Below are 23,595 nucleotides of genomic sequence, written 5' to 3'. Positions count from 1 at the left end.
ATTAAGGAGGCATTTCGCCTTTGCACGAGCATACGCGTGCGCGGGTTCCCGTCAAGGCTAGTTTTTTTCATTAACATGCTGATACAAGTACGAAGGTTACAGAACACAAGCATGGGCTCGAGAGATTACATTATCTACAAATTAAGATATGGCAAGTGCCTACAAATTAAAACAAAGATAAGTACCCCGTGATCTCCGTTCTTGCCCCTTTCCTCCCAGGTGCGGCAGGTGAAGGCAAAGAAGGGGCGACAGGGAACGCGCCGATGGAGAGCTTGACCGGGAAGACCCTCGGCAAGGCGCGCGACCGAGGGAGGAGGGCGATGCGGTCAGTCGGAGTCGGAATCGGCGTCCTCCCGCTTGATACCCTCGTCGTCGCTGTCGTTGTCCTCCTTGTCACTCTCGCCCAAGGAGGAGGTTTCGTTGTCGGTGGAGCTCTCCGCGCAACACCTTAGGTGAGTTTACAAGTGCCCAAAGACCTTGACGGAGGGTAGGCCGTTCTCCATCAATTTGAAGTGGAGGACGAGCCCCTCCGATAGGCAATGGGGGCGGGCGAAGGTTTTCAACCCACGACGGAGATACATGACATGAGGGGCAGGGAAGTCGACGTCAACCCGCATGCTGCCATTCCTGCAGCCCCACATATGCAGCCTCAAGTCCTGTGGCGGGTCGAGCTCCATCTCCCGAGCAAACGGGGTGGGGACGCGGAGGTGACTGCGCACTGCCTTGTACAGCTTGATGAAGAACTCGTGGGGCTGGTTTCCGACATGGCCCTCCATTGGGGGAAGAGCCGCTGGCGGAAGCGCGGCCGGTGCACCGCCCCGTCCTCCTATCCCCCGAGCGCCACGGCGGCCTCGGCCTCGCCCCTTCCCTCTTCTTCTCGCAGTGGGATCTGCTGCCATGAGCTCATGAGGAGGGGGGACGTGCTGTCGACCAGAGGCCCTCGTCGTTGCCATTGCAGCGTCGGCGCGCCCTCTCGCCATGGCAAAGGGAAAGAAGGAGTCAGACTGGAAGGAGATGAATGTTGAAGGATGCCATCCCTCTCCCCTTCTTATAGAGGGGCGGGGCCGGGGCGCGGCCCCCTCGCCCAACCTCAGGGCGGCCACCCCACTCGACCAATCCGACCACTAGAAGTGCAGGGAATCGGGACCAACCCGCTGCTCCAATCAGCGACGACCTGGCTTCCCGCCTCGGCGTTAAGGCATGTGCCCCCCGTATCCATCACCTACCCCCCCTGGGGCATGAAGGACACGTGGCGGGCGGGCGGAATCAAGAAGACAAGTGGAACGACCGTTTTCCACCCCATGATCGTGGGGCGCGGGCGCCTTGAAGGCCACGACCCGAGTCCACTTAGTAAATGAGCCGCGCCCCTGCGGTTTCCTCTTCTTATGGGGAAGGCGCGAGCCACCTCTTTACTATCCACCATGCCGTGACGCAAGCGTGCTGCAACCGCTCCACCCAAGACCCCCACGTCACGCATTCAACATGGATCATGGGGAAGCGCAACTGGCGAAGGAATTACCACAGTTAAAACTCGACCACGCGTGCCCGCGCACCGTTCTGGGCTTGGCCCAACAACGCTCCATGCTCATGTGTGGCCCAGGCCCGGGGGCTCCTATCGGTGTACAAAAGTAGGGGCCCTTTTTGTACCCCGTTACTTGTGCACGGGTAGTTGTAGCCATGCCTGCGGCTGGGCCTGGCGGGGCAGAGGAAGGAAAGATACAAGACAACCAGGGTAGCTCTCAATTCAGAAACATGAAGAGCAAAGGGCAAGGTGGATTCCCCCGGCAAGGCCCTTGCAGGGACGGCCTACACAACCCTGGCAAGAGCGTTGCCGGGGCAACTTGCCCAACACTAGCAGGGCCGCCACCCTTGAGCCTAAGAGTTCCGACACCATCAACAACATTGGAACCAAGGCTCGGGGGGCGCCTGCATGGTGGCAAGCAGATCTTTGTGAAGACCAAAGGCCAGCAAATCTAGATGAGAACCAGAAGACGAAGACCCCCAGCAAGACCCTTGCCGGGGACGCCTACGAGACCCCGTCAAGACCCTTGTTGGGGACATCTGCAGGGCCACAGCCAGGCCCACACCTACCAAGGCTCCACCGCCCCACGTCCGTTGCAACACGACGAGTGCCTGCGTGGCATCGTGCAGCTTCTAGGCCAACTAGGCAAGCACCTGAGTGGTGGCATGCAGATCTTCGTGAAGACCCTGCCACCGCACCAGCTCAGCAGCCAGCCAGCCAGCGTGACGCTGCATGCCTCGTCAGCTTGGACGCCCGTCGGAGCGAGGCGAGGCGGCGACAGACGAGACGAGCTTCCTTGCTATCCATGATAAAGCAAGAGGGCACGTCGGCAGCGCATTAAATGCGTTCGTCCTACAGTGCCAGGCGATAGACTTGTACACTGTACATACATTCCACCTCCCAGGTGCCACTTTGGCAACCCCTTTGACCATAAAAGGAGGCCTGAGACGTATTGAGGAAGGATTCGGACTTTTTGGACTAGGCATGCACCGCAGCTAGTTCAAGAGCTCAAGAACACCAAATATACAACAATGCAGGATTAGGGTATTACGCATTGTTTGCGACCCGAACCTGGATAAAATCCCCCTGTGTTGATCTTCTAAACCCGCTCTTTCCACAACCCCGCGCCCCCGCCAACCGTAGTAGGGATTCCCTATGATCCCATAGGTGTCGTCCGCCGACAGATGTGAAATACTGCAAGACATGGGATGCAGCTAACCTCGACCGCAAACAACAACATCGGCTGTTATGACCCTGCGTAAGTACATGGACAGGCATGTTAAGTACAACAAGGTTAGCATCAACCAAAAATAGCAAATAGGCAGCATCTCTAGTATGTCTTCATTGCGGAGAGTAGCATGGTAGCAAATGGATAGATTAAAAAATGGATAGAACTGTTAATTGCAACAGGCTCAGCATCCTAAGTCATGTTTTGTAAGTTTGTAGCCATTGAAATACAACTGTTTAAAAATGGATTTAACTATTAATTGCAACAGGCCTTAATAGACATTGAAACTAGTACTGATAAAAATGCAATTGGCATAGTTAAACATCACAAGGCAGGTGCTGCCAGAGTAGAGAATGGCCCAGATGTCTATAAAAAGGTTGGGAAAGTAGCTAAAACATGTTAGGCATGTTTACTAGAACATGCTTAATACATCGACCGTATAGAACATAGCCATTAACTGCAACTGGTATTGGTAAGATTGAACTGGTGAGTACATACTTGGTAGGTCCTGAGAGGTAGTTGCTGGAGCACTTAATCTTGGCTAGAGCCCGCCCAAAATCAGCGACGGCGGAGGCGAGCTGTTCCTCCGGGTCGAAGCATGGATCAGTGCCACTGACATGTGTACCTACAGGCAACCAGTAAATGGTAGAAGTTAAACTCCAATGGCACAAATGATGTGAAATACTATAAGACATGGGATGCAGCTAACTTCGACAGCAAACAACAACGTCGGGCATTTTGACCCTGCGTAAGTACATGGACAGGCATGTTAAGTACAACAGGGTTAGCATCCACTAAAAATAGCAAATGGGCAGCATCTCTAGTGATATCCCGAGTCATGGATTGTATGTTTGTTGCTGGTATTGGTGAAATTGAGCTGGACACGGTAATATTTGAACATGACACAGTGTGCAGTACTGCAATAAACAAGGCACGAACATGCTTAATACATCAACCGTACAAATCATAGCTATTGCAAGTGGTATTGGTAAGATTTAGTTGGTCAGATCTTACCTGTTAAGTCCTGGGGGGGTAGTCGCTAGGGAACTTCATCTGGGCCAGAGCCTGCACCATGTCGTCGGCGGCGGCAGAGGCGAGGTGTCCCTCCGGTTCAACATGCACAACGGCCATCGCGCCATGGACTGCCGTCAGCTCCTGGCGGTGGGGATTTGGAGGCATGAGGATGTTTCGTAGGCGCCATTTAAGCAATCAGGCCAGGGCCGTGATAGAGATCAGTGGGTTACCTGACTGGATCCGAGCAGAACGTAGATGTGGTTGAAGCAGTGGTTGCGGCGGCGTCGGTTTGAGATGCTGGTAGGGGGAGGCGCGGGGTACTAAGGGTGGGTTTGTGGTTGGAGGAATAAATTCTGAAATCGCGCGCCTAATGAAAATTTTGCTGCGAAACTTGAAATTTGGGCAGGGGAAACACACAATGCATACGAAGCGCATAAAATACTCGTGTGCAAGAAAAAAAAAGTTGGCACATCCCGTCTCCAAAAAAATATCCACGTGTAGTTGATTTTTTTCGTTCAATGGTACGCCTAGTTTATTAGGAAACATCGCACAGGTAACTGACTTATGGATCATTAACGCAAAAAAATGTAGACGGCACGGCATAGAAACCCTGTGTTTTGTGATCTTCTAATGATTAACGCAAAAAAACGCACATGGGCACACATGCTAATCAACGCTCAAAGCCCTCAAAGGATGCTCTTACCAACATTTTATGTTAATACTACAAACTTAAAGTACTACTGGTAATTTTCTCTAATACTACGAACTTAAACTACTTCTCACATGCTGCCATTGATGCATGCTGGCTAGACGCTGGCGTTCTCCTTCCCGGCCTTGTAGGCGGCAGCACACCGTGCTTCGATCTCTGCCAAGCTCTCCTCACCATGGCGTGCGGCCCCTTTTTTCTTGTGGCAGCGGGACTCTCTTTTCTTGACTGCTTTCTGCCTTTTTTGCTCCTTCTGTGCGGCCTTGGCCGCCTCTAGATCCACAACCCATTCAACCATGGCAGCCTCAAAGTCCGCCCATGTAACTGTCTGGCCGCCGGCGGCGATGAACTCTGCGGGGCGAGATGCCATCGCTTCCTTACCATGTGTGCGGTCGCAGGCGGTGACGAACACGGCGCGGCGGGATGCCATCGCTTCCTTACCAGTTACTATGTGCCGCGGTGCCAAGGACGACGCCTGGAGAGAGCTCTGGGACGGAGGGGCCGGGCAGTCGTACAGTGCGGTTGTATTCAATATCTCAATGACAAACGACAACAGAAATTTGGCTTCCCTTAGAATTTTACTCGTTCATTATCGCACACAGTTCATCTCCGTCGCTTCCGGAAACAGTGTGCGCTGAGCCTATGGTGTGTTGCGTTATGATTGGTCGGAACCCCAGCCACGCGGATCGCACGTGTGCACCGTAGGATGCGCCGCGATCGAACGGCAATCCACGTCCCTCAAATCACACCCGTGCAGCTGTAGCTGGATTGGATTTACATGCACTAAATGCCTAGAAAATGCACATAATCCCCTAAATATGGTAAATGAGCCCGAAAAATGCGAAATTTGAACACGGTGATTTGCAGGGTGTATGCTCGTCGTAGAAAAAAACTCCAGGGCAAAGAACGAAGAAAATTTGGATTCCCCTTCAATCTTGGTGATTTCCCTCTCAAAAGCATGGAACTTCTTTGGTGATCACGACTGCAGGATGCTGCTAACGCGACACTACAATCAGAGACCCTTTGACGAAACAGTGTGTGATGCATTAATCGCAAACGGTGATGTCAAAAAACCTTCAAAAAAGATGCAGAACGTTTGCGATGAATGATACATCAAACACGGTTCAGATTTTAGTTGCGTGTGCGATGAGGGCATTTAGTTGATCTGTACGAACTATTTACGATGAGATAGAACAACAGAAACAGGCAGCCAGATCAAGGTGTGTGCGATTTACAGCATACAGTTCACTCCGATGAACCATTTGCGATGATTGAGGTGAACACAAATGATTCGATGTAACAAGGTGTGTGTGATACCCGGCAAACAGGTCGGCAAACAGAATTGTGTGTGATCATTATAGACAGCCCATCCAGTCTTTTTTTGTGAATTGTTTGCTCGTCAGGGCACACAGTTGAACAAACCGTCTGCGATGAGATTGACAAGATAAATAGAGATATATATAGCCTGCTTAATTTAGTCATTCTTCTTCTTCTTGTTGTTGTTGGATGGCCCCGCGACATTGTCTTGGCAAGGACGCATCTTGCCACTGACCGTTCGCTTTTCATCACCGCCGCCATCGCCATCGTCGTTGCTGTCATTGTCCTCCTCCTCCTCATCATCATCATCGTCATTCTCTTCTTCGTCATCATCGTCATTCTCTTCTTCGTCCTCGGACGGCTCCTTGTCCATCTGGTTGTCGTCTGATGATACGTCTCCAACGTATCTATAATTTTTGATTGTTCCACGCTATTATATTATTTGTTTTGGATGTTTAGTGGGCTTTACTAAGGACTTTTATATTTTTTTGGGACTAACCTATTAACCAAAGGCCCAGTGCAAATTGCTGTTTTTTTGCCTATTTCAGTGTTCTGCAGAAAAGGAATATCAAACGGGATCCAAACGGAATGAAACCTTCGGGAGAGTTATTTTTGGAACAAACGTGATCCAGGGGACTTGGAGTGGATGCCAAGAAAGAAGCGAGGAGGCCACGAGGCAGGGAGGTGTGCCTGCCCCCCTGGGCGCGCCCCCACCCTCGTGGGCCCCTCGCAGCTCCACCGACCTACTTCTTCCTCCTATATATATCCATATACCCCGAAAACATCCAAGAGCACCACGAAACCCTATTTCCACCGCCGCAACCTTCTGTACCCGTGAGATTCCATCTTGGGGCCTTTTCCGGTGCTCCGCCGGAGGGGGAATCGATCACGGAGGTCTTCTACATCAACACCATAGCCTCTCCGATGATGTGTGAGTAGTTTACCATAGACCTTCGGGTCCCTAGTTATTAGCTAGATGGCTTCTTTTCCCTCTTTGGATCTCAATACAAAGTTCTCCTCGATCTTCTTGGACATCTATTCGATGTAATTCTTTTTGCGGTGTGTTTGTCGAGATTCGATGAATTGTGGGTTTATGATCAAGATTATCTATGAACAATATTTGAATATCCTCTGAATTCTTTTATGTATGATTTGTTATCTTTGCAGGTCTCTTCGAATTATCATTTTTGTTTTGCCTACTAGATTGATCTTTCTTGCAATGGGAGAAGTGCTTAGCTTTGGGTACAATCTTGCGTTGCTTGATCCCAGTGACAGAAAGGGAAACGACACATATTGTATTAATTCCATCGAGGATAAAAAGATGGGGTTTATATCATATTGCTTGAGTATATCCCTCTACATCATGTCATCTTGCCTAATGCGTTACTCTGTTCTTATGAACTTAATACTCTAGATGCATGCTGGATAGCGGTCGATGTGTGGAGTAATAGCAGTAGATGTAGAATCGTATCGGTCTACTTGTCGTGGACGTGATGCCTATATACATGATCATGCCTAGATATTTTCATAATTATGCACTTTTCTATCAATTGCTCGACAGTAATTTGTTCACCCACCGTAATACTTATGCTATCTTGAGAGAAGCCACTAGTGAAACCTATGGCCCCCGGGTCTATTCTCCATCATATAAGTTTCCAATTTTTTTACTTTGCAATCTTTACTTTCAATCTTTATCATAAAAAATACCAAAAATATTTATCTTATTATCTGTATCAGATCACTTTTGAAAGTGGTTGTGAAGGGATTGACAACCCCTTTATCGCGTTGGTTGCAAGGTTCTTATTTGTTTGTGTAGGTACGAGGCGACTTGTGTGTAGTCTCCTACTGGATTGATACCTTGGTTCTCAAAAACTGAGGGAAATACTTACGCTACTTTGCTGCATCACCCTTTCCTCTTCAAGGGAAAAACAAACGCAGTGCTCAAGAGGTAGTAAGAAGGATTTCTGGCGCCGTTGCCGGGGAGATCTACGCCAAGTCAAGTCAAGTCAAGACATACCAAGTACCCATCACAAAATCTTACCCCTCGCATTACATTATTTGCCATTTGCCTCTCGTTTTCCTCTCCCCCACTTCACCTTTGCCGTTTTATTCGCCCTCTCTTTCCGTTCGCCTCTTTTTCACTTGCTCTTTGTGTGCCTGTGTGTTGGATTGTTTGTCACGATGGCTCAAGACAATAATAAATTGTGTGACTTTTCCAATACCAACAACAATGATTTTCTTAGAACTCCGATTGCTCCTATTACCGATGCTAAATCTTGTGAGATTAATGCTGCTTTGCTGAATCTTGTCATGAAATATCAATTCTCTGGCCTTCCTAGGGAAGATGCCGCTACCCATTTAAACAATTTTGTTGATTTGTGTGATATGCAAAAGAAGAAAGACGTGGATAATGATATTGTTAAATTGAAGCTATTTCCGTTTTCACTTAGAGATCGTGCTAAAACTTGGTTTTCGTCTTTGCCCAAAAATAGTATTGATTCTTGGAATAAGTGCAAAGATGCTTTTATCTCTAAGTATTTTCCTCTCGCAAAGATCATCTCTCTTAGAAACGATATTATGAATTTTAAGAAACTGGATCATGAACATGTTGCACAAGCTTGGGAGAGGATGAAATTAATGATACGTAATTGTCCTATACATGGTCTGAATTTATGGATGATTATACAAATTTTTTAGGTTGGATTGAATTTTGCTTCTAGAAATCTTTTAGATTCGGCCGTGGGAGGCACTTTTATGGAAATCACTTTAGGAGAAGCTACTAAACTCTTTGAAAATATTATGGTTAATTATTCTCAATGGCACACCGAAAGATCCACTAGTAGAAAGGTTCATGCGACTGAAGAGATTAATGTTTTGAGTGGAAAGATGGATGAACTTATGAAATTGTTTGCTAATAAGAGTGTTTCTTCTGATCCTAATGATATGCCTTTGTCCACTTTGATTGAGAATAATAATGAATCTATGGATGTGAATTTTGTTGGTAGGAACAATTTTGGTAACAACGCATATAGAGGAAACTTTAATCTTAGGTCGTTTCCTAGTAATTCCTCTAATAATTATGGTAATTCCTACAACAACTCTTATGGAAATTTTAATAAGATGCCTTCTGATTTTCAGACTAGTGTTAAAGAATATATGATTTCTCAAAAGAATTTCAATGCTTTGCTTGAAGAAAAATTGCCTAAGATTGATGAGTTGGCTAGGAACGTGGATATAATTTCTCTTGATGTTGATTCCTTGAAACTTAGATCTATTCCACCTAAGCATGATATCAATGAGTCTCTCAAAGCCATGAGAATTTCATTTGATGAGTGCAAAGAAAGCCATGAGAGTTTCTAGTTTTTTTTTTGAAATTTTCACCGGGGGAGGAGGGAGGGCCCTCAACCACCTGCATATATTCCATCGAATTTGCCTAGAAGCCTCGCAGCTCCATACAAGATAGGTTCAAGTGAACCAGAATACACGGGGAAACAAGAGGAGACACAACCAAAAAACACACACACATGCACGCACGCACGCACACATACAGCCGAACTTCCGGAAGACCCGCCGAGGAAAGGGCACAGAAGAAGGCCTTTCTAAGATCCGAAGCCGACGCACCAACACCACCGGCCGCCATTCCAAATATCATCAGCACAACCAGCAAGGAGGAGGACCTCTTCTAGTTTTCATGACAATAGGGATGAAGATCTAAAAGTGATTGATGTTCCTCCTATTAAATCTTTGTTTTGCAATATGAATCTTGATAATGATGGGACTGGAGATGAGTCAACTTTAGTTAGAAGGCATCCCAATGATTCGGAGTTTTTAGATCTTGATGCAAAAATTGGTAAAAGTGGGATTGAAGAGGTCAAAACTTTACATAGCAATGAACCCACTATTTTGGATTTCATGGAATTTAATAATGATAATTGTTCTTTAATAGATTGTATTTCCTTTTTGCAATCCATGCTAAATTCTCCTCATGCTTATAGTCAAAATAATGCTTTTACTAAACATATCGTTGATGCTTTAATGCAATCTTATGAAGAAAAGCTGGAATTAGAAGTTTCTATCCCTACAAAACTTTATGATGAATGGGAACCTACAATTAAAATTAAAATTAAATATCATCAATGCTATGCTTTGTGTGATTTGGGTGCTAGTGTTTCCACGATTCCAAAAACTTTGTGTGATGTGTTAGGTTTCCGTGAATTTGATGATTGTTCTTTAAACTTGCATCTTGCAGATTCAACCATTAAGAAACCTATGGGAAGAATTAATGATTTTCTTATTGTTGCAAATAGGAATTATGTGCCCATAGATTTCATTGTTCTTGACATAGATTGCAATCCTACATGTCCTATTATTATTGGTAGATCTTTCCTTAGAACGATTGGTGCAATTATTGATATGAACGAAGGGAATATTAGATTACAATTTACATTAAGGAAAGGCATGGAACACTATCCTAGGAAGAAAATTAAATTACCTTATGAATCTATTATGAGAGCCACTTATGGATTGCATACCAAAGATTATAATACCTAGATCTATTCTTGCCTTATGCCTAGCTAGGGGCGTTAAACGATAACGCTTGTTGGGAGGCAACCCAATTTTATTTTTGTTTCTTGCTTTTTGGTTCTGTTTAGTAATAAATATTTGATCTAGCCTCTGGTTAGATGTGGTTTTATATTTTAATTAATGTTTGTGCCAAGTAAAACTATAGGATCTTCTTGGATGATAGTAATTTGATCTTGCTGACAAAGTCAGAAACTTTCTGCTCACGAAAACAATTGTTAAAAATCACCAGAACGTGATAAAATACTGATTCAAATTGCAGTAGACCAATAAAAAAACTTATCTAGGACGTCCTATTTTGGTAGATTTTTCTGAGTTACAGAAGTTTGCGTTAGATGCAGATTACTACAGACTGTTCTGTTTTTGACAGATTCTGTTTTTCACGTGTTGTTTGCTTATTTTGATGAATCTATGGCTAGTATCGGAGGTTATGAACCATGGAGAAGTTGGAATACAGTAGGTTTAACACAAATATAAATAAATAATGAGTTCATTACAGTACCTTAAGTGGTGGTTTGTTTTATTTCGCTAACGGAGCTCATGAGATTTTCTGTTGAGTTTTGTGTTGTGAAGTTTTCAAGTTTTGGGTAAAGATTTGATGGATTATGGAATGAGGAGTGGCAAGAGCCTAAGCTTGGGGATGCGCACCCCAAGGTAAAATTCAAGGACAGCCAAAAGCCTAAGCTTGGGGATGCCCCGAAAGGCATCCCCTCTTTCGTCTTCGTCCATCGGTAACTTTACTTGATGCTATATTTTTATTCACCACATGATATGTGTTTTGCTTGGAGCATCTTGTATGATTTGAGTCTTCGCTTTTTAGTTTACCCCATTCATCCTTGCTGTACACACATTTTGGGAGAGACACACATGAATCGGAATTTATTAGAATACTCTATGTGCTTCACTTATATCTTTTGAGCTAGATAATTTTGCTCTAGTGCTTCGCTTATATCTTTTTAGAGCGCGGTGGTGGTTTTATTTTATAGACCTTGTTGATCTCTCATGCTTCACTTATATTATTTTGAGAGTCCTTTAGAACAGCATGGTAATTTGCTTTGGCTATAAATTTAGTCCTAATGTGATGAGCATCCAAGATAGGTATAATAAAAACTTTCATAAAAGTGCATTGAATACTATGAGAAGTTTGATACTTGATGATTGTTTTTAGATATGGAGATGGTAATATTAGAGTCATGCTAGTTCAGTAGTTGTGAATTTGATAAATACTTGTTCTAAAAGTTTGTGATTCCCGTAGCATGGACGTATGGTGAACCGTTATGTGATGAAGTCGGAGCATGATTTATTTATTGATTGTCTTCCTTATGAGTGGCGGTCGGGGACCAGCGATGGTCTTTTCCTACCAATCTACCCCCCTACGAGAATGCGTGTAGTACTTGGTTTCGATAACTAATAGATTTTTGCAATAAGTATGTGAGTTCTTTATGACTAATGTTGAGTCCATGGATTATACGCACTCTCACCCTTCCACCATTGCTAGCCTCTCTAGTACCGCGCACCTTTCGCCGGTATCATACACCCACCATATAGCTTCCTCGAAACAGCCACCATACCTACCTATCATGGCATTTCCATAGCCATTCCGAGATATATTGCCATGCAACTTACCACCGTTCCGTTTATTATGACACATTCCATCATTGTCGTATTGCTTTGCACGATCATGTAGTTGACATCGTATTTGTGGCAAAGCCACCTTCATAATTTTTTCATACATGTCACTCTTGATTCATTGCATATCCTGGTACGCCGCCGGAGGCATTAACATAGAGTCATATTTTGTTCCAAGTATTGAGTTGTAATTCTTGAGCTGTAAGTAAATAAAAGTGTGATGATCATCATTATTAGAGCATTATCCCAAGTTAGGAAAGGATGATGGAGACAATGATTCCCCCACAAGTCTGGATGAGACTCCGGACGAAAAGAATAAAAAGAAAAAAAGAGGCCATAAAAAAAGAGAAAAAGGCCCAAATAAAAAATGAGAGAAAAAGAGAGAAGGGACAATGTTACTATCCTTTTACCACACTTGTGCTTCAAAGTAGCACCATGATCTTCATGATAGAGAGTCTCCTATGTTGTCACTTTCATATACTAGTGGGAATTTTACATTATAGAACTTGGCTTGTATATTCCAATGATGGGCTTCCTCAAAATGCCCTAGGTCTTCGTGAGCAAGCGAGTTGGATGCACACCCACTTAGTTTCTTTTGTTGAGCTTTCATACAGTTATAGCTCTAGTGCATCCGTTGCATGGCAATTCCAACTCACTCACATTGATATCTATTTATGGGCATCTCCATAGCCCGTTGATACGCCTAGTTGATGTGAGACTATCTTCTCCTTTTTCTCTTCTCCACAACCACCATTCTATTCCACATATAGTTCTATGTCCATGGCTCACACTCATGTATTGCGTGAAGATTGAAAAAGTTTGAGAACATCAAAAGTATGAAACAATTTCTTGGCTTGTCATCGGGGTTGTGCATTATTACTTCGTGTGATGTAGATAGAGCATAGCCAGACTATATGATTTTGTAGGGATAACTTTCTTTGGCCATGTTATTTTGAGAAGACATGATTACTTTGTTAGTATGATTGAAGTATTATTATTTTTATGTCAATATTAAACTTTTATCTTGAACCTTTGGGATCTGAACATTCATGCCACAATAAAGGAAATTACATTGAAAATTATGCTAGGTAGCATTCCACATCAAGAATTCTATTTTTATCATTTACCCACTCGAGGACGAGCAGGAATTAAGCTTGGGGACGCTTCATACGTCTCCAACGTATCTATAATTTTTTATTGTTCCATGCTATTATATTATCTGTTTTGGATTTTTAATGGGCTTTACTAAGCACTTTTATATTATTTTTGGGACTAACCTATTAACCAAAGGCCCAGTGCAAATTGCTGTTTTTTGCCTATTTCAGTGTTTCGCAGAAAAGGAATATCAAACAGAATCCAAACGGAATGAAACCTTCGGGAGAGTTATATTTGGAACAAAGATGATCCAGGGGACTTGGAGTGGACGTCAAGAAAGAAGCGAGGACGCCACGAGGCAGGGAGGCGCGCCTGCCCCCTAGGCGCGCCCCCACCCTCGTGGGCCCCTCGCAGCTCCACCGACCTACTTCTTCCTCCTATATATATCCATATACCCCGAAAACATCCGAGAGCACCACGAAACCCTATTTCCACCGCCGCAACCTTCTGTACCCGTGAGATCCCATCTTGGGGCCTTTTTCGGCATTCCGCCGGAGGGGTAATCGATCACGGAGGGCTTGTACATCAACACCATAGCCTCTCTGATGATGTGTGAGTAGTTTACCATAGACCTTCGGGTCCATAGTTATTAGCTAGATGGCTTCTTCTCTCTCTTTGGATCTCAATACAAAGTTCTCCTCGATCTTCTTGGAGATCTATTCGATGTAATTCGTTTTGCGGTGTGTTTGTCGAGATCCGATGAATTGTGGGTTTATGATCAAGATTATCTATGAACAATATTTGAATCTCCTCTGAAATCTTTTCTGTATGATTTGTTATCTTTGTAAGTCTCTTTGAATTGTCAGTTTGGTTTGGCCTACTAGATTGATCTTTCTTGCAATGGGAGAAGTGCTTAGCTTTGGGTTCAATCTTGCGTTGCTCGATCGCAGTGATAGAAAGGGAAACGACACGTATTGTATTGTTGCCATCGAGGATAAAAAGATGGGGTTTATATCATATTGCTTGAGTTTATCCCTCTACATCATGTCATCTTGCCTAATGTGTTACTCTGTTCTTATGAACTTAATACTCTAGATGCATGCTGGATAGTGGTCGATGTGTGGATTAATAGTAGTAGATGCAGAATCGTTTCGGTCTACTTGTCACGGACGTGATGCCTATATAAATGATCATTCCCAGATACTCTCATAATTATGCACTTTTCTATCAATTGCTCAACAGTAATTTGTTCACCCATCGTAATACTTATGCTATCTTGAGAGAAGCCACTATTGAAACCTATGGCCCCCGAGTCTATTCTCCATCATATATGTTTCCAATATATTTTACTTTGCAATCTTTTACGTTCAATCTTTATCATAAAAAATACCAAAAATATTTATCTTATTATCTCTATCAGATCTCACTTTTGCAAGTGGCCGTGAAGGGATTGACAACCCCTTTATCGCGTTGGTTGCAAGGTTCTTATTTGTTTGTGTAGGTACGAGGCGACTTGTGTGTAGTCTCCTACTGGATTGATACTTTGGTACTCAAAAACTGAGGGAAATACTTACGCTACTTTGCTGCATGACCCTTTCCTCTTCAAGGGAAAAACCAACGCATTGCTCAAGAGGTAGCATCTGATGAGTCCGGAGGCGGCATCCCTTCCATGAAACGGATATAATCGAGGTTTGGGCTCGATGCCCGACTCATGGAAGATGAGCGGGATGATTCCTATGTTGACCTATCATCGGCGCCAGACTACTGGCCGAGCTGTCGTCCTCACTGTCGCTCGACATGGCTGCACAGTGTGTGCCAGTGTGTAGCACGGCCCTGCCAGGGACGATGAAGATGATGCACACTTAAGCGGGGTATGCAGAGAAGAGGAACTTCCAATTGAAGCGGGTTTTTTTTGCACGGGGGGGGGGGGGGGGAGATTGAAGCGGGGGTTGATGTATTATCTAACCCCTGATATAATCAACCGCAATTATTCATACCCAGTCGCTCCAAATTCCCGGGGTTGCGCTGGACTCCTATTGGCTATTTGGTTGGTTTCCTTTTTCATGACAAAAACAAGGAATGAGTTTTGGGATTATGCACCGGTACCGGTACGAACGGAGTAGGACAGTTGGCAAGCAATACATTGAGCTCTTCTTATTGATAAAGCCAGTAATAATCAAACTAGAAAGGAAAAGAAAAAAGACAAAGAAAAATACTGCACGAATATTCACATAACATCGGCATAGGACCGATATGTGCATTACTTAGAGCACATCTAGATGTGCTTTAGCAATACTGTCAAACAAAACCCCTAATCATCATTGCAAACAGCGCATAGAACATGGCTAATGCGACAAACACAACTACACATGCTAGTTCCTTCTTGTCTCTTGATTTCGTCTATTGCCTATGATTGATTCTTTCTTGCTTCATCGTACTGATTGTACATTCCAGATCAGCCAGTTTCTTCTTTAGCTATACGTTATCTTCTGCGAGCTTGGTGATAAGACTCCGAGCCCTGCCATGCCATTCTTCATCCGGCCAGTTAACAAAGGCACAAGCCTCATATCCCTACCAATGTTAAATAGTATTCAGGATGAGCGGTGGCATTAACTGAAGTAAAATGATGAACTTAATTAGCGCTAACCTCTATGGGGCAACCGAGAAACCGCGTGCGAATGTCGAATCCCTCCGTGCATACACGTCGAGCGGGAGTGTGCCCGTGCACAAAACTCAGAGTCGAACTCGTGTTGCGGGAGTCTGGAGTCATGCTCCGGATCCGGTGGCAGATCGCTTTCCTGGGGGGGAGGGGGGTCATTCAGGATGGATTCAGTAAGAAGCTATACTTTGGACATGCTAAAAAAGATCGGGATATATTGGAACCTGACAGGACGGTTCGGATCCATAGTACACCTGCCTTCTGATGACCTTAGGCAAGTGCTCGGCGACGACCGCCGTCGTGGCGGCGATACGAGCAGGAGCAGCCGCACCGAAACCATTAGCACCACTCGTCCGCATTCCCCCAATGTCAGCGCCACGCGAGGTAATTTTGAGGCTATGTAGGATTTGGGGGAAATGGGGAAACTGTGGAGATAAGCTAACGGTTGGGAACTACTTACGGCACTATATGTTGCATACGGCACAAAGTTTATACGTGTCGTTTGTGTTAGGTATTACAACATCACACATGATTTCCGCACCAAACTGTGTGAGAAGACAACGTAGGTTAGACACGGTTGCCGTTACATAACCGTATGTGATGTACTACCTTGTCCATATAATTGAGTTACAGTGACATTCCGTGTAAACAGCCACTCTGCGGATATCCGTAAAAAAACCGCTCTGCATATAGAGATGGCGGTGGCGGCCTAGGCAGCGGCTACCGGAGAAGAGGTCAATCCTCGGTCGGCGGGCGGTGGCGGCGTCATAGGAGGTCAATCCTCGGTCTGCGGCGGCAGATAGGAGGAGCTCAAACATCGAGGTTGGCGGCGGCGTGATTCAAGCACATCCATCACGATCGATGGCGAGATAGTGGAGATCGAACTTCAGGCGGCAGCCGCACTAAGCTTTGCTCCTCGACCCTGCTGTCTCGGCGTGCCACGCATCGAGCTTCTCTATCTGCTGGGTGGAGGTCGCCATGCGGCTAATTAATTAAGGTATCCTTTTCGTGAGTGGCTTATTTAAGGTATTCAATTTCTAAGGGTAGGGTTGTACTAGTACTCTGCATGTAAATTGACTGGCCATTAATTTTTGTCATTGCACGTCTGGATAACAACATGGAGCACCCTCCGTAATTATGAAAATAAAACCTTCTGATTTATGCACGCATCTTTTGGCAGGAGTTAATCCGTGTATTAATGTTGTTGTTTTGTTTTTAATTACGATTCGTGTGGTGCAGATGGAACGATCTCGATGGATGAAGAATTGGAAAACCGCAGATTTTATCAGTTGCATGACAAAGTTCACGAATTTGGCTGAAAGTACACCGAGGAGAATTGGTGATGCGGATTACATCCTGTGTCCATGTACTGATTGTGCAAATACAGAGTCACATGAAGTTGCAGATGTCCAGATGCATTTAGTCTCTAGGGGATTCATGGATGGATATACATGTTGGACCAGGCACAGTGAAGAGGAGGTCATGGATGAAGATACCCAGGGCAGCGAGATGCCAAACCCCGATCAGTGTCACATGGTTCTTGAATCTAACAGTGGGGCAGAGGCGTCAAGCTACCAATGGAACACCGGAAAGCCGAAACGCCCACTTGAAAACCAAGACGTCGACGCAGATGACGATGATCTTGATATGCCAGATTTTGCTTCTATGATTGCAGATTTCAAGGGCCCAAAAAAGGATATGATTGGGTACAAGGTATATGCCAACCATTGATGTAGACTCCAAGAAAGAATTGTATCTAGGTTGCAAAAAGAAATATTCCTAGTTGAGTGCCACCCTGGCGCTTCTCAGATTTAAAGCAGCAAACGGTCTATCAAACAAGGGCTTCACAGAGATGTTAGGTCTTTCCAAAGAAATTCTTCCGTAAGATAATGTGCTCCCCAGAAGCACGAATGAAGCGAAGAAATTTGTTTACCCATTGTAACTTGAAGTACAGAAGATACACGCTTGTGGGAATGATTATATATTGTACCGTGGTGACTACAAAGATTTGCGTGCATGTCCCACATGTAAGCACAGACGATACAAGTGCAGGAGAGCAAAGTACAAGTACAAATTGGATGGAGAGATTAGGACAGGAATCCTGTTCATGGTTGTTTGGTACTTGCCTTTAATTCCAAGGTTGAGGCGTTCGTTTGCAAACCCTAGAGAGGCAAAGAGGTTGCGGTGGCATCATGATGAGCGAATTGCGGATACGTTTATGAGGCACCCGAAAGATGGGGTTAAGTGGGAATTAATCGACAACAAGTTTGAAAAATTTGCCAAGGATCCTAGAAGTATAAGGCTCGGGGAGGGTATTGACAGGATGAATCCTTTTGGCGATATGAGCACCAATCACACACATGGACGGTGCTTCTGTGCATATATAACCTAGCTCCTTGGTTGTGTATGAATAAAAATACATTATCATGTCAATGATTATCCAAGGCCCGAAGCAACCTGGAAATGACATCGACATTTACTTTCAGCTACTGGTAGAAGAACTGCTGACAGTGTGGATAGATGTGCCGGCTGTAAAATGTTATGATGCTTACAAAAAGGAGATTTTTTATCTACATGCGATGCTGGTGCACACCATTCAAGAGATACTGGCATTAGGCAACACATCAGGGCAGAAAACAAAGGGAGATGTAGGGTGTGTCACATGCATGGATAGGACAGCTAGCAGAATACTTCCCAACTCGCACAAAACCGTGTATTTGCGTTATCGTAGGTTCTTACGGAAAACTCACCCATACCGGAAGATGAAAGCTGAATTTGATGGTACGGCAGAGGCAAGTGTGGGCCTAAGACCCTATGAAAGGGTGGTGGTCCACAACATGGCTAAAAAATTAATGTTGTGCTTGGCAAGAACCACCCTTTGACGGTGAAACAAACACCCAAGGGTCAAGTGTTTAAGAAGAAATCGGTGTTCTGGAAATTACCTTACTGGGAGATTCTACGTGTACGTCACTGCATCGATGTCATGCACATAGAGAAGAACGTATGTGAAAGCATCATTGGTACTCTGCTCAAGATTAAAGGTAAAAGAAAGGATGGTGACGGTTCACGGCTCGATATGCTTGCTAATCAATCAAAACGCAAGAGTGAAGCAGAAGATGATGACAAATTCATCAAAGCTCGCCAGAGTTACAATTTCAGTACAAAAGAAGCAACACCGTTCTTCACCTATTTGTTGTCAGTTAAGACACCCTCTTCCTACTGCGCAAACATCAGAAGTCTCGTGGATGTGAGCTCATGTAAAATGAAGTTGGGACACATGAAGTCAAATGATTGCCATGTAATGTTGACACAAATCCTCCCGGTGGCCACCAGGAATCTGATGGACAACGATATAAGAAACACAATCATTGACCTCTGTGATTTCTTCAACCAACTATGGTAGAAAGTTGTAGATCCTGAAGAGTTGGATCATATGCAAGATGATATTGCAAGAATATTGTCTAACCTAGAGATGTTTTTCGGATCATCATTCTTTGATGTCATGGTCCATCTCACTGTGCACCTTCTCGACGAGATAAAGTATTGTGGTCCAGTGTTTCTTCGCAACATGTATCCCTTCGAGCGGTTCATGGGAATACTGAAGCACTTTGTCAGAACCGAAACCAACTAGAGGCAAGCATCCTACAAGGTTATACCGCAGAGGAGGTGGTTGAGTTTTGCACCGAATACATGAAACAAAGACCTATAGGTTTGCCCCACTCTTGCCACGAGGGAAGGCTGAAAGGTAAGCCGGTCCTTGCTGGCACGCAAATGGTTGCACCCGGAGAATTGGCAGAGAAAGCCCATTTGACAGTACTGCTTAACAGCCCAGTTCTCAGCGCTTATGCCGAAGAACACTTGGCGGAGATACGCCAAAGCTTCTTCCTAATGGTGCCTTCATCAAATGTGGAGATGAAGGAGCACACTAAGCACTACGCCGAATGGCTGAAGAATCGTTTGGCACAAGGATCCATCGATGACATTGCTACGTGGTTGGCACAAAAGCTATCACCTATGGTGTTGACGTACCAAGCATATGACATAAATGGATACATGTTCTACACTGAGGAACGTGATCGGAAGACCTCTTATCAGAACATCTGTGTTCAAATAGAATGCATGACTGTAAATGAAGCTGATAAAAGGGTATACTATGGAACCATCAAAGAGATTTGGGAGCTTGACTATGTGAAAGTTAAGGTGGCATTATTCAGGTGCGCATGGATCCCTCTTGGTCAGGTAAGGATTGATGAGTACATGAAGACCTGTGTTAACATGACAACGATGGCATATCACGCGGACCCATTCATTTTAGCCATCGATGCCACCCCGATTTTCTTTGTGGATGATCCCTTGCATAAGAACTGCCATTTAGTGATGCATGGGAAGAGAAGGGTACTGGGTGTCGATGATGTTGCCGATGAGGACGAGTACGATGAATTTGATGAGTTGCCAACCATGGGATCACGCACCCGTGTAACAGAGAAGCGTAAAATCATCGTAAAACCCAAGTTCATTTGGGGTCAACGTAATGATCCCAGTTCCCCCATGTACATGGGAATTAAGCTGTAGGACTAGTCTTTATGCCTACCCTGCAACGTAATTCGTTCAAGTTAGAACTGTCGCGAATACTGAATTTGTGAGTTATGCCCGGTTTTCTATTGATGTAAGAACCGTTAATATGTTGACCTTGATATGCTGTCATCTCAGGCAACGAATATGAACTTTTTTCTGTTATTATTATTATTATATTATATCACAGAGGTAGCACACTCAATTGATCTCACTATAGTATGTGTGAACAAAAATATGCAATCTGGTTTGCGAATAGCAAACGTTTCGTTGATGAAAGCCATGTGCCAACCAAACCCCGCCACCCTGCCCACGATCTGAGTCGAGCTTTCTGATTGGCCAGAACCCAAACCCCACGGATCATACATCTGCACCATTGGACGCTCCCAGATCGAAGGGCGATCCTCATCCCTTTCGATAGCACATGCAGTTCCGGTTGTAATTTTATTTTTATGCACAAAATGCACGTTAATCTAAAAAATGTCTTAAATATAGCTAACAATACCTGAATGCGCTAGAAAATCAAACCCGTGGTATAATGGTGATTGCGTACCGTGGAAATTTTTATGAGGCCAAACGAAGAAGTCACCGGCCACAGAGTTTGAATTGACACATCTCCTTTTGGAAACCATGATCATTCATGTGAGATGCTCCGGTTTGGAAAGAGCGGTCATCGAAACTTGTGCCAAACTTTACCAATTTTTTCCATGGGTTCATGAGAGCACGCCACGGGCACACATCGATTTTGATGATGTCCGAACTCCATCTGAATTTCCTGTAATTAAAATAGCTACTAGGCCTACACTAGTGGCCGCACCTCGCGGCCGAAATGTTTGAAACTTTTCCCTGCTTCTCGAGCAAATGGATGAAAACTCACAAAGCGATGCACAAATGATCTGTACACCTTCTTTGCTAGGCTGATAGTAAGGGGGTATCATAGCTAGTATCATGCATGCCAACTAGCCAATTTTGATGAGCTGTCATAGAATTAAATGAAGAAAGAGAGGGTTAAGTATCATATCATGAAACCATATCATAATAAATGCTATGATACTATGTGTCATGCATGACAATATAAATAAAGTACTACATATGATACTAGCTACTCTATGATACTATGCATTGGACTAGCCACCGTGGGAGTAACTTCAGCAGTAACATCGAGTCCAACTCAACAAATTTGCTTATGTGGCAATGAGTTAATGAGGAGAGAGGTAGTTTGAGTAACTTAGCTAGTTACTCTAACATCACATGTCCCAATGCAGTATGAGTCTATAACCTAATAAATGAGCCTTTGCATGTTACCATACTCATGTTACTACCCACTATGAAAGGTAGCAACATAGTCTAGGGATATGTGTATGTTACTCTCCATTGTGGCTAGTCTTAGAGCAAGTACAATAGAGTGACATAAGCAGGCTATAAGGAATACAATAATATATACGTGCTTATTAGTTGGAGGAAAGAGAAGAGGAGAGACAAGAGAAGCGGGCTCTTGGTTAGTAGAGCCAGCTGCAACACGAGACCCAAAACACTTTGTGAGGATGTAAGGTGGGCCAAGTATTGATAAACTAGTACATATTTAAAACTTATTATTTTACATGCCTGCTAAGAGGTTGGCTGTATATGATATGGCAACTTCTTATAGCCGACCGTTGGCTGTATTATTAACCATGCTCTTAGTGAGGTAGCTATCATAGACTAGCTAGTATCATACTCCATCCTTTCTGGTTTAGGTTGGTTTTAATGGTAGTATCATAAGCAGTATCATGCATGCCAACTAGAATTTCTGGATGATGTGGCACACAATTAAATGAGGAAAGAGCGGATGTGGTATCATATCATGATACCGTATCATATTAAAAGTTGTACTACTTTGTGTGATGCATGATAATTAATAAGGCAACCTAAGATACTAACTGATGATACTATGCATTACGGAAGTAGTATCATACACTAGTATATATCATATGCATGATACTAGGATATGATACTCCCTATTACAACCAGCCTTATAGGGCTCAATTCAAAAATCTCACCAACTAAGGTAGATGGTGAGTGGTGGAATACTTTTTGTAGTTTGCAAAAACACCCAATTAATGCTTTTGTTTTCCTCAAAAAATTATGTTTTCCAATGTATTAATTGTAATACATGCATGCATAAAGTACATGCATTGGTCAACTTTCTCTTAATCCTTGCATGCAATGATTTAATGCACCTTGGAATCTGAACATGTGATGGGGAACAGCCAAATTGAGCCTTATAAAATGGAAAAATCTAAAATTTTGAGATAAGCCTATAAACCGGAAAGGAGGGAGTATGTATGCATGATACTAGTATATGATCGGTAATACCTCCGTAATGCGTGCATGCATAGTACCATAAGTTAGTATCTTAGGTTGCCTAATTAATTGCCATGCATGACACAAGGTAGTACAACATTTAATATGATACGGTATCATGATATGATACCACACCCTCTCTTTCCTCATTTAACTATGTGCCACATCATCCAAAAAGTCTAGTTGGCACGCATCATACTGCTTGATACTCCCATATTACGACCAGCCTTATTAGGGTGGCCATAGTGGGGGTATCATAGCCGGTATCATCCACTCGGGAATAGCAAATATTATGATGTGGCAAAGAAGCAGTAACATAGGTAGATACCGTAACATATATATATATATATATATAGATAATAAATGCTATACTACTTTTTGTCATGCATCACAATAAATACGGTCATCTATGATATATACTACTCTATGATACTATATATGCACTATGAAGGTACGTACGTAGTATCATACACTAGTATCATATGCATGATACTATATATAGTATATGATACACCCCACTATATAAGGCTGGCCATAGTGGTGGTATCATAGCCAATGATATCATGCACTCTAGGAAATAGCAAGTATGCTGATGTGGCAAAGAATTAAATATATATATATAGGGTTAGAGTAACATATAGGTAGATACCGTATCATGTTAAATGTGATGCTAATTTGTGTCATGCATGGCAATAAATATGATCTATGATACTATACTCTATGTATTATACTATGCGCTATAATTAACTAAAGGTAGTATCATACACTAGGATCATATATATATGCATGATACTAGTATATGACACTCTCCACTATGAGTAGCCTAAGTATATATAGCCTAACTAAAACACCCACATGTAGTTGTAGTAGGGTTTTTGACTGTAATTAATTATATATGCACTAAAATGCAATGCAAGGTAAGTGCAAAG

This window comes from Aegilops tauschii, chromosome 3 (assembly GCF_002575655.3).
Source record: "Aegilops tauschii subsp. strangulata cultivar AL8/78 chromosome 3, Aet v6.0, whole genome shotgun sequence".
In the NCBI taxonomy this organism is placed as follows: Eukaryota; Viridiplantae; Streptophyta; class Magnoliopsida; order Poales; family Poaceae; genus Aegilops; species Aegilops tauschii.
This window is presented reverse-complemented; position numbering follows the sequence as displayed.